Source organism: Pinus tabuliformis, chromosome 9 (assembly GCF_031772625.1).
Source record: "Pinus tabuliformis cultivar Carrire ecotype Pingquan chromosome 9, CPIR1, whole genome shotgun sequence".
In the NCBI taxonomy this organism is placed as follows: domain Eukaryota; kingdom Viridiplantae; phylum Streptophyta; class Pinopsida; order Pinales; family Pinaceae; genus Pinus; species Pinus tabuliformis.
The window spans coordinates 268,394,048-268,406,378 of record NC_142307.1 but is presented as its reverse complement, the minus strand read 5'-3'; the positions used below and the strand labels follow the sequence as shown (position 1 = coordinate 268,406,378).

General features: G+C 39.0%; 1 pseudogene; it reads right to left on the bottom strand.

Annotated features, from left to right (window-relative positions):
- Nucleotides 1-1,257: 1,257 nt before the first annotated feature.
- Nucleotides 1,258-2,146, bottom strand: LOC149148231 (uncharacterized; annotated as a pseudogene).
- Between the last annotated feature and the right edge of the window lie 10,185 nt (nucleotides 2,147-12,331).

Below are 12,331 nucleotides of genomic sequence, written 5' to 3'. Positions count from 1 at the left end.
CTTCGTCTGGCATCTTAAGGCCTTTGCACAGAACTTCACACAAAATATGCAGAGGTTTTATTAAGCTCGATTCAACTCTGTGCTAGTGATACGAACATAATCCATGACTGATATTTGACCAGAGTTCACCATTGCATCTCCTCAATAAGTCAAGCATAAACTGCGGGTATCCAGGAATTAGTCCTCGGCCTTCATTCAATAAGATATATCTGTTGAGAGCTGGATCCGTCGATATCACCGTCGGGCATCCTCAATTTAAAGTGCCACGTGTTCATTACCCTGCTCTGATGCATGCCATGTGTTCACGTTCTTTGTTCTTCTTAAGAGCTTCAATTGCCCGATCATCCCACTTCTGGGATCTAGCTTCCATGTTACCAGTAATTCCACCAGTCATCGTACCAGATTTTGTAAGCAGAATACCATCCACAGTAACCACTCTATAGCGCTCATTGCCCCAGCCAAGAGCTTTAGCCTCTTCAAGGCCATCACAGACTAATGTATTGCTCACTGTATACAGAATAGCCCTCTCTAATGCCGGATCAAATTGAATAACATCAAAAATTAGTTTTGCAGTCCCTCCCAGTGTGCGCAACTTCTCATGTATTGGTTTCACACAGACTACTTGATTGGGGATAAAGGTTTGAGGAGGAAGTCGTTGCTCCTTTAGATACTTGATACATTCTTTCCCAGTATTTTCATCATCCACTACAACTGCATCCATGAACTTTCCCATGGCAACAGTAATTGCAAGATTATACTTCTTCTGAATAGGCCTTTCTGTCATCCACAGTTAAATCTTTGGCTTTGCATATTTCTGTGGCTTCCGCCAAAATCTTCTTTGTAGACTTCTTGACATCGTTTTCGAATTTCTTTAGTACATCTGCTGGCACCATGAAACCAGGTCTTCGCGCTGCGAAAAGGGGATTTGGAGGGCACTGAGCATGAATTAGAATGATTCTATCCTGCGATGTTAACACGTTGTTAAGAGCCCTATGAAGAGCGTTAACGCTCTCGTCGCTCTCGTCTATGGCCACCAATATGAGCCTGCTTGATGTCCTCTGTCCTTCGATGGATTCCATTAAAGCACTAATTTAAATTTTGCCTCTGCTTACACGAATCTTCACACCCATTAAATAGTTTTGCTACATGCCGTGGATGAGGAGCTTATAATAAAAATTACCCAAACTGAACTGATAATTCATCTCTTCCCGTCCACAGTGATGATTATTATCTCTGGTAGTTGCATAGAAAATTCTTCTAGTCTCTGAGCTTTTCCAAACAAGACGGAAACTGATGGTAAAATATACTCAACAACGCCCCCAAGGAAACATATCCTCCGCTGACAGCCGAGAAATTGTGTGTCTGTCCTATAACAAATTGAACATCCTGTTGAAGACGATCAGATGTGCGCAGGGGCCTGGAAAACTCAAAAGTGTAAGTCCCTTTGCTACCAGTTGATGCATATGGGCTTGCATTCTCCAGAAGACCAAAGGAATTGTCAATCAAATCATGCCACTACGCTCCCTGCCAATCATTCTGCGCACTAAAATTAGCACCATTTCCATTTCCTTGAGGATCCAATCCATCAAGATACCGACTGTGTGGATGCATATAGATCAACCAAATGGCCAAACCTATCTCCTCCAGTGCCATTTGTATTATCAATTATGTTGGTGCCATACAAACGACCTGGAATTGCGGTTCCTATTGAAAAGTGCATTATGTCCACTTCATGACCACCGCAACTTTTGCTTGTACAACTGTCAACCGTCTCTTTGCAAGCACCCATATTATGATATGTTGCATTACCGCCAACTTGGAACATGAGTGATACAGAAGGGCAGCTCATTTCCATTCCTTACACATAACAATATTCCCCCGGTACTTTTAGCAGGAAGAACATATTGTGACCGTCATGCAAGGCCTTGACAGTCATTTTGCCGCCTGTACATTCTTTATCCTCGTCTGGATCGAGGGCTGGGCGGAGAGGAAATGAGTGGCCAAGGATGTTATTCCAGTCCTGTGATTTGCCATCCAACGTGATAATTCCAGGCATGTAATCTGCTTGAATTTGTGCAGTGGCACCCGAATCACAGTGAAATCCACCTTCTGCCTCATTGTGGCTCTGGATCGACTCAACCATATAACTAATCGTAATTAATGAATGGCCACAGATCTTGAACAACTTTGGTCTTGGAATGCGGTTTTTCTTTGGCCATAATTCCTTCATGCAACGGGAAGAATAGGATTTCTCATATGGATCTCCTTTAAGCTACAGTGTTGTTGGCCTTGCAATGTTTCTGAGATTGTCTGGCAAGCTTTTACAACTGCTCCTGGGCGCCATAAAATTCATAACAAAGGCTAGAACACGTGTCAAGACCGTCATGTAAAACCTTACACATGCTATTCCCGTAAAATTATTGCAGAAATATGACAGCTGGGGTGAGATGTGCTATGGATCAGCACGAATTCCTCATTTCGTAGCGCAGTTAGTGCAAACTCGGTGTTTTCCGCTACGAAATCACCTAAACCGAGCTGCGCTGCGAAACTGATAGAAAGGATTTATGTGCCTTTGACAAACAATCGAACTGATGTGAAAAATTTAAATATTTTTTCTTGAGTGATAACAGTGGCTCCACTTGGGATAGTGTGCTCCTGCAGTACACTAAGAACATGCAGATCCAGTGCCTTATCCATTTATGACAAACAGAAATTTGCTTGACAAGCATGACTGTAGGAGAAAGAAAGCTACATCTACTGAAAAATGCTCAGTTGACCTTGAGCTTATTTGCATTTACCTACCTACCTACCCTAACAATTTCAACTTCTTTCTGCTCAATCAATATGAAATTTCCAATGTAGCCAATCCTCTGTTTTATCTGATATTTGAGTTTTTTGACTGCATCGGAGTTCAGAGCCACAATGATATTGTGATGACCACTGCCACTGAAATTGCCTCTGATCTTCATAGAAAAACTGAAAAACTTGAGAGTAAAACTCTTCCATGTAGTCAGCTACAGGATCCCAGAATACATGATCAGCTTGATGATTCTTGTAACTTTCAGGTTGTGCAAACTGATCTTCAACAACAGTGTACAGCTCCTTAATCGTGAAAGAGAAAGGAAGCGACACTCTCTCCTTATGTTCTGCCATAGAAAGCTTCTGAAAATAATCATCATGATTATGAAGACTGTATGCCTGAATTTGATCTTCCAAACCTTCAATGTCTTTCTCAATTTCCTCAGCAACTTCATCCAAAAATTTCATCTTATCCTCTGTCTGGCAGTCAAATGATTTTAGATACGAGGACAAGGACAAAGAAAAACTTTCATTTGTATCTCCATTACTATGATCATTATTCCATTGTTTGAAACCTTGAATTGAAGGAGAGTTTGCCACCACATCTGATCTATCTATCCATTCATCCAAAAACATAAGCCAAAAGTCTTCAAATGACTTAATGGATTTGGCAGGAAAGCTTTCAATCCACTGTTTGCATTTCCCTTGAAATGAATCATAGAACAACATAATGCAAACATCCTCATGTTTAACTCTAAGAAGCTCAGTAAAATCACAGAAATCTGATATATGCTTCAAAGTTAAACTCAAATCTTCTCCATTGAATTTTGGACCATTCCTTAGAAAATATGCATCCTTGGGAAAATGATTTGGGAAACCATGAATTCCTGAAAAATTTATGCATGCATACCTTGAAATGAGAATGGTAGCGTCTCGGTCCTTCATAACTCCAGTGGAATCACCATGAATATATGAATTTTAAATTCTTCAACAATCAAGCTCTGGAAGGCTGCAAACCAGGAAGACTTCAAGTAACTATTTCAAACCAACCTTTTAACTAAGGCTTAGCCTCCTCAGCCTGAGAGGGCTCTCTCAAAGGGTTAATGATTTAGATTAAAGATATGAATAGATGGCTAACTCTATGGTTTGTAATTGTATATGTTTATAGGTTGAAAGATGAAGGCTGGCTACCATTGGGCTATGGAGTCAAAGTATGTTTCAGTACCACAACAAGATCAGCTTAACATGAAGTCAGGGCATTCAGCATTTGAATATTCTGAACACAACACACATATGGAACCACAGCTCATAAGTGCACACAGGAAGTCAGAGCACAATCAGTGAATTCTGAGTGATTGTACACCTATGCAACTGTAAACAAAACTAAGGAAAGGACAACCCACATTCTGAATATAAGAAATCCTTCATGAATCCTGAGTAGTGAAGCCAAAGCATTCTACCTAGCATGGTAGTCAAGGCATTATAGAGTTCGAGTGTAGAAATGACAATGCAAAACAGTGAAACATAGTAAGTTTATCTGTGAAGGAAGTCAGAGCGTCAGTGATGAATTCTGAGTATCATAAGTAAACACCACTGAAATGTAAGTATTGGAAGATGCCATCATAACAAGAACATACAAAAACTCTTCATGAATCTTGAGTTGTCTAAGTAGAAATCTGCATTAGGTTAAAAATATACACAGTCTGCACATAGAGCAGCAGCTGAGCCAAAAAGTCTCCAACCCTTTGCTAATTCGACCTCTTGCTCTATATAAAGTATTTACAATTAGGATTCCATCATCCCTCATCAAGAGAATTCGAATTTGCCATCAGTGACACCTATTCTAACCATAAAACCAACCATTAATTAGAACTAGCTGTTAACTAGGAGTGCTAGTGACCTAATACAACTAGGAGTGTAACTCCTTATTATGATTACAACATCCTTATCTAAACATTTAAAGCATTCTTTGACACCTAACACTCCATGAAGTCGAATTTGATGAAGCCTCCCACGTGGTCATCTGACTGCTAAAGACAAATCCTAGAAATTAGGGAACATGTTTCCTTGTTTTTAGGTTTAGAATCCCTGAAAATGGCACGTGGGACAGAGCCTTTATCTCCTCATCCATGACACATTTTATGAAACCGAAGGAGGTTTTTGTAGCCCATGTTGTCTAGAACAAAAAACTCTCCTGGTTTTTTAAAACATTCCTCCAGCTGTTCCGAATCTGTCCTTGAAAAACACGTGTCAAACAGGAAACTGTCCCTTGCTCTGTTCTGGCTGAAAAATAGGTCTTGGGACAGAGGTCATAACTTCTCGTAAAAAATGTATTTGGAAAACCTGAAGGAGGTTTTTGTGAAAAAATCAATTCTGAACAAAAACCACTTTTGGTTTTTTGAAACACTACTCCAGCTGCCCAAAATAAGTCTTTGAAAAACAGTTGTCAAACAGGAGATGAAAAACTGCACCTACAGCAGTTTCGTAGCGCAACTTTGGTCACCCTTTTCTCCCAGCTCATAATCAATTTGAAGAAAGTGGAAGAGGTTTTTTCACTTTAGTATCTTAGGAATGAAAAACTATTTCACTTTTCAGAGATAAGTTTTCAACTGCTCAGAAACTCTTCTAGACGTTGACTGGTAAAAACAAGAAGACAGTTTGACTGATAAGTTGATTGATGAAGTTTGGAGTTCAAAAATGTCTCTCCTTTTTTGCTTTTGGTCTCCACAAGGATCTTCTTTGATTACAAAAAAATGTATTGAAGTGCCATGTTCTTCATGTGCTGTAGGCCTTGTTCATGCATCCCTGTGAAAATAAAACCTCTTCAACGTTGCCTGAAGTATGATGAACAATAGTAGCTGTGATCACTTTTATAACAAATGGCTTATGGTTCATATATGATTTTCCTTTGCCCATTTTTCCCTTGCTGGATGCTTGCATTGTGCAAATGATCATTCTTCAGAAACTCCCTTTCAAAAAAGGTTTCCCTTTTGTCCCTCAAAATTGGTTAACTACATCAAAATAGGCAGCTACAGCAAAATAGGCAGCTACAGCAGTTTCGTAGCGCAAGTTTAACCACACATTTCTCCCACCTCAGAATGGAATTGAAGAAACTGAAAGAGGTTTTTGTAATTCAACATGTTAGGAAGAAAAGCCTCTTTCAGTTTGCAAAATTGAGTTCTCAGCTGCTCTGGAAAGCTTCTGGAAGTTACCTAGTAAAACAGTTTTTTCTGCTGAAACGGGCTGCTACAGGGGTTTCGCAGCGCGCTGCGAAAACACTGATTTCGTAGCGCAAAACAGGATTTTTACATTGTCTGCGCTACGAAAACGTGGATTCATAGCTAGTTTCAAAATTTCTCCGAAATTATGTGAGATATGTCTTCTAAACACATGGTGAGGCTTCTAGGACATGGAATGAGGCTATCAAACTTTATTTGAAGATGGACATGAGACTCTAACCCTATGACTTAGACATTAAAACATAAAAATGACTTGACCATGACTTGACCATGACTGATACAAGAATTGAGAAACCATGTAAGTTGTCCAAACTTTTTAAGGAAGTTTTACAGTGATAACAGTGGCTCCACTAGGGATAGTGTGCCCTTGTGGTATACTAAGAACTTGTAGCTCCAGTGCCGCTATCCATCCTTTAGAAGAAAACTTTGAACTTCTGCCCAATTTGCTCCTCAAGCCTTTAATTATTTCTGAATGAAGAATTCCAACTGCACCTACTGAAATAGATGCTCAGTCATCCTACCCTGAGCTTATTTGCACATTCCTACCTACCCTATCAGCTGCATTCTCCAATTGTAGCTCAAGGAACATGAAACTTCCAATGAAGCCAATCATCAATCTGATCTGAAACTTGGATCTCCTTACTGTGCTTGAAGCATAAATAAACAAGATACTGAAATAACCAAGGAAGCATGAGGTGTAACTGTTCTTCAAGATGAACATATAATTGGAAGCCTGAACAGTAAATCTTTTCCATGTAGTCAGCTATAGGGTCAAAAAACACATGGTTAGTTTGATGATTCTCATAGCATTCTATATCTTCAAACAACTGATCCTCAGCCACACCAAATTTATTTGATATGCTATCCAACTGCCTTTCTAAATGATGCCCACAAACAATGTAATTTTCTTCATTATAAAGATCATTCTTTGATGCAAGCTGCTGCAAGGAATCACAAAAATGAACAACCTTTTCCTCCGCCTGAGGGTCATAGGAAATTTCCTCCAGTATTTCTTCTTGCTGTGTGTAATCATTTTCATCTTCATTATGATTCGAAGACTGAGAAGTCCGCTGCATCTCTACATCAATCTCAGAGGATGTAATATGATTTTCATAAGTAAACCCCTGTTGATCTTCATGCTGCATTTCATGAGATGTTATACTTTCTTCTTGGTGCTGAAATGCATTGTTATGAAGAGCCTCTAAAATTTCTTCATCCATAAATTCATCATCATCATAACAATCCTCCAAGTACTGAATAAGACTTAAAGAATGTCTACAGCAATCTTTGAGCAACAATAAGGAAGTATGACATTCTTTATACATGTCATAGAACACATCATGGAAATCAGCAAGAGAATATAATGAACCATTTTCCAAACTTTTATACCAAGACCATGCTTTTCCTTCTAAAGTGGTCATAAACATCTTCATGAGACAATCCTCAGGAAAGTGAACCTTAAGACTACGTACATGCATATGAAACCTAACCAAATGAAGAGCAGCATTGTCTTTCTTTTCATCTTTGAATATCGGAAGATCCTCTAACCAATCAACCTTTGGCATAGGATTTGGAAAACCAGGGATATGAGACCGATTCATAGGAGCATACCTGGCATTCATTCTTGTAGTGGAATTCATCTTGAAACTTCATCAAGCTACTGATCTTCTAGCAGTGGAGTCACCTTCCAATTTCTTATTCGATGTGTGGAGTCGCCAAGGTAGTTTTGCAGCCTCAAAAAGATGTCTGAGCTCCTGCTACCTTCAGAAGTTCAACCATTGATTTCGGGAATGAATAATCTTCAGACTCCCGGCAGACGCACCAAAATGTTATCTCAAAATCAAGCTCTGGAAGGCTGCAAACCAGGAAGACTTCAAGTAACTATTTCAAACCAATCTTTTAGCTAAGGCTTAGCCTCCTCAGCTTGAGAGGGCTCTCTCAAAGGGTTAATGATTTAGATTAAAGATATGAATAGATGGCTAACTCTATGGTTTGTAATTGTATATGTTTATAGGTTGAAAGATGAAGGCTGGCTACCATTGGGCTATGGAGTCAAAGTATGTTTCAGTACCACAACAAGATCAGCTTAACATGAAGTCAGGGCATTCAGCATTTGAATATTCAGAACACAACACACATATGGAACCACAGCTCATAAGTGCACACAGGAAGTCAGAGCACAATCAGTGAATTCTGAGTGATTGTACACCTATGCAACTGTAAACAAAACTAAGGAAAGGACAACCCACATTCTGAATATAAGAAATCCTTCATGAATCCTGAGTAGTGAAGCCAAAGCATTCTACCTAGCACGGAAGTCAAGGCATTATAGAGTTCGAGTGTAGAAATGACAATGCAAAACAGTGAAACATAGTAAGTTTATCTATGAAGGAAGTCAGAGCGTCAGTGATGAATTCTGAGTATCATAAGTAAACACCACTCCAATGTAAGTATTGGAAGATGCCATCATAACAAGAACATACAAGAACTCTTCATGAATCTTGAGTTGTCTAAGTAGAAATCTGCATTAGGTTAAAAATATACAAAGTCTGCACATAGAGCAGCAGCTGAGCCAAAAAGTCTCCAACCCTTTGCTAATTCGACCTCTTGCTCTATATAAAGCATTTACAATTAGGATTCCATCATCCCTCATCAAGATAATTTGAATTTGCCATCAGTGACACCTATTCTAACCATAAAACCAACCATTAATTAGAACTAGATGTTAACTAGGAGTGCTAGTGACCTAATACAACTAGGAGTGTAACTCCTTATTATGATTACAACATCCTTATCTAAACATTTAAAGCATTCTTTGACACCTAACACTCCATGAAGTCGAATTTGATGAAGCCTCCCACGTGGTCATCTCACTGCTGAAGACAAACCCTAGAAATTAGGGAACATGTTTCCTTGTTTTTAGGTTTAGAATCCCTGAAAATGGCACGTGGGACAGAGCCTTTATCTCCTCATTCATGACACATTTTATGAAACTGAAGGAGGTTTTTGTAGCCCATGTTGTCTAGAACAAAAACCTCTCCTTGTTTTTTAAAACATTCTTCCAGCTGTTCAGAATCTGTCCTTGAAAAACACGTGTCAAACAGGAAACTATCCCTTGCTCTGTTCTGGCTGAAAATAGGTCTTGGGACAGAGGTCATAACTTCTCGTAAAAAATGTATTTGGAAAAACTGAAGGAGGTTTTTGTGAAACAATCCATGCTGAACAAAAACCTCTTTTTTTTGTTTTGAAACACTACTCCAACTGCCCAGAATAAGTCTTTGAAAAACAGTTGTCAAACAGGAGATGAAAAACTGCACCTACAGCAGTTTCGTAGCGCAACTTTGGTCACCCTTTTCTCCCAGCTCATAATCAATTTGAAGAAAGTGGAAGAGGTTTTTGCACTTTAGTATCTTAGGAATGAAAAAATATTTCACTTTTCAGAGATAAGTTTTCAACTGCTCAGAAACTCTTCTAGACGTTGACTGGTAAAAACAAGAAGACAGTTTGACTGATAAGTTGACTGATGAAGTTTGGAGTTCAAAAATGTCTCTCCTTTTTTACTTTTGGTCTCCACAAGGATCTTCTTTGATTACACAAAAATGTATTGAAGTGCCATGTTCTTCATGTGCTGTAGACCTTGTTCATGCATCCCTGTGAAAATAAAACCTCTTCAACGCTGCCTGAAGTATGATGAACAATAGTAGCTGTGATCACTTTTATAACAAATGGCTTATGGTTCATATATGCTTTTCCTTTGCCCTTTTTTCCCTTGCTGGATGCTTGCATTGTGCAAATGATCATTCTTCAGAAACTCCCTTTCAAAAAAGGTTTCCCTTTTGTCCCTCAAAATTGGTTAACTACATGAAAATAGGCAGCTACAGCAAAATAGGCAGCTACAGCAGTTTCGTAGCGCAAGTTTAACCACACATTTCTCCCACCTCAGAATGGAATTGAAGAAACCGAAAGAGGTTTTTGTAATTCAACATGTTAGGAAGAAAAGCCTCTTTCAGTTTGCAAAATTGAGTTCTCAGCTGCTCTGGAAAGCTTCTGGAAGTTACCTAGTAAAACAATTTTTTCTGCTGAAACAGGCTGCTACACTACAGGGGTTTCGCAGCGTGCTGCGAAAACACTGATTTCGTAGCACAAAACAGGATTTTTACACTGTCTGCGCTATGAAAACGTGGATTCGTAGCTAGTTTCAAAATTTCTCCGAAATTATGTGAGATATGTCTTCTAAACACATGGTGAGGCTTCTAGGACATGGAATGAGGCTATCAAACTTTATTTGAAGATGGACATGAGACTCTAACCCTATGACTTAGACTTTAAAACATAAAAATGACTTGACCATGACTTGACCATGACTGATACTAGAATTGAGAAACCATGTAAGTTGTCCAAACTTTTTAAGGAAGTTTTACAGTGATAACAGAAACCATTGCATATTTTTGCACTACAGTGCTGTCAGCTTTAGCTCATTTTCTTGTAGCCATTTTGGCATAACTCTTGACTGATGACTATTTTTTGATAATGATAAGCAGTCCTATTTCATATCAACTCTGAGTTTTCTATAGGAGCCGTAGCTCTTAGGGTTGGGCCCAACCTGAGATCCTAGGGCCTCCTTTATGTACTGTTATATTTCCTTTAAGCATCGTTGTTTTCCTTTTGTGCATTTGCAAACATATTTCTGTTAGGCAGATTAAGTTGTGTGGATTAACTAGGTCATTGTTTATGAATATAATGCTTCAAATTTTTAGAATAGATTGGTAGGATAATAACAGGAAAAAGGCTCCAAAAAAGGGTCAACAAACACTTTTGGTTTCACCTCTTCCTTATCGGATCAGGGGCTGGAATTGAAGTAACTGTGCTGTCCCAAACAAAAACACTAGTTTGCTTTACCATGCAATCCTTAGTGTACTGTTTTCATTTGCAGAAGTTGGTTATGTGTTCATATCTCTGAAATGTTTCATTGCATAGTTGATATACATGGTTCTCTTTCAAATAAAGCTGCTATTCATTCACTTTATTGTTAGTTAGATTAGGTTAGCTAGGACTTTGATTACTTGCAAGACTTTGTTGATTCAGTTGATTGTATACGGTGCAGAGCATCTCTACCATTCTTTCATCCACCTAAGCTTCATCAGAGCCATCTGCTCCATCTCCTAGCTAGGTTCCTCATCTCACATCTGTCCTCTTGCCCACGTAACCCTACCTTTTTGTGCAATCATTGTTTCAGCCTTCTTTGAGACAATTTAGCCATCTACACCTTCTCACCACTCCATCAACTAGTCCCTGGGCCACTTCAGACCCCTATCCTACCTCCATATCCATTCGTGCATCTTCCCTCACTCACCCATCCTCCAAAATCCAACTTTTAAACATCCTGTAGAAATTTCTGAACATCCTGTAGAAATTCCTAAACATCTTGTAGAACCCCTGCAGACTTCCTGTAGAAGCTCACAAATGAGGTTTCTTGATAGCCAAACTTTGTGAAACTCTCTGGAAGGGTGTTAGGGAGTCCTTAGACCCTCTCTAAACCTTCCCAACCTCTTCCAAGCATTTCTTCTCCTTGATCCACCCCTGCACAGTCAAAGAACACTGAAAGCATATGCATGATGAAACTGACGACTTAATCAAAAATATGAAAAGATGTTTTCTTCAGATAGAGGTAGTCTAGACACATGTATTTTACCTTCATGGAAGTAAGGGCATCTCTTTCAGTAGTTTGCATTCTTTCCTTTGCATCAGTATGACTAGCTGGTAGAATTAGGGTTTGCTAGGGTTTGCATTTTCCTTCAGTTTTTCAATCTCTTTTCGTAAATAGATTAGCTTCCTTCGAGTTAGCTTTCATCCATAAATTAAAAAGCTTCTTCTAAGAGCTCATAGAAGTTGGCTTAAGCTCCTAGCGGACTTGTGCCAGTTGACCAAGTGACATTTGCGGCAAGAGCTAGTACTTGTGCATATAGCACCGTCGCTTCCAAGTTTGTTACAAACTACCGGGTTGATAAAAGTAAAGATGGGAGTCCGAGTAGTTGCAACATTATTGCTGCAATACTGGAGCCCACCATCTTTTTGGCGTCGTTGCCGGGGAAGCGTCAGATTATTTGTGATTGCTTCTTTTCTTCTATTTTCCACTACAACCTTCTACTAAGTAGTTTATTTCATTTCATTTCTGCAAAAGTAGAGTATATTTTTCCTTCTTTCATAGATTAGCGTTTCAATTCTGCAAGCGTAGATTAGCATTTCAATTCTGCAAGCGCAGACTAGCATTTCATTCCTACAATTTCATTTGA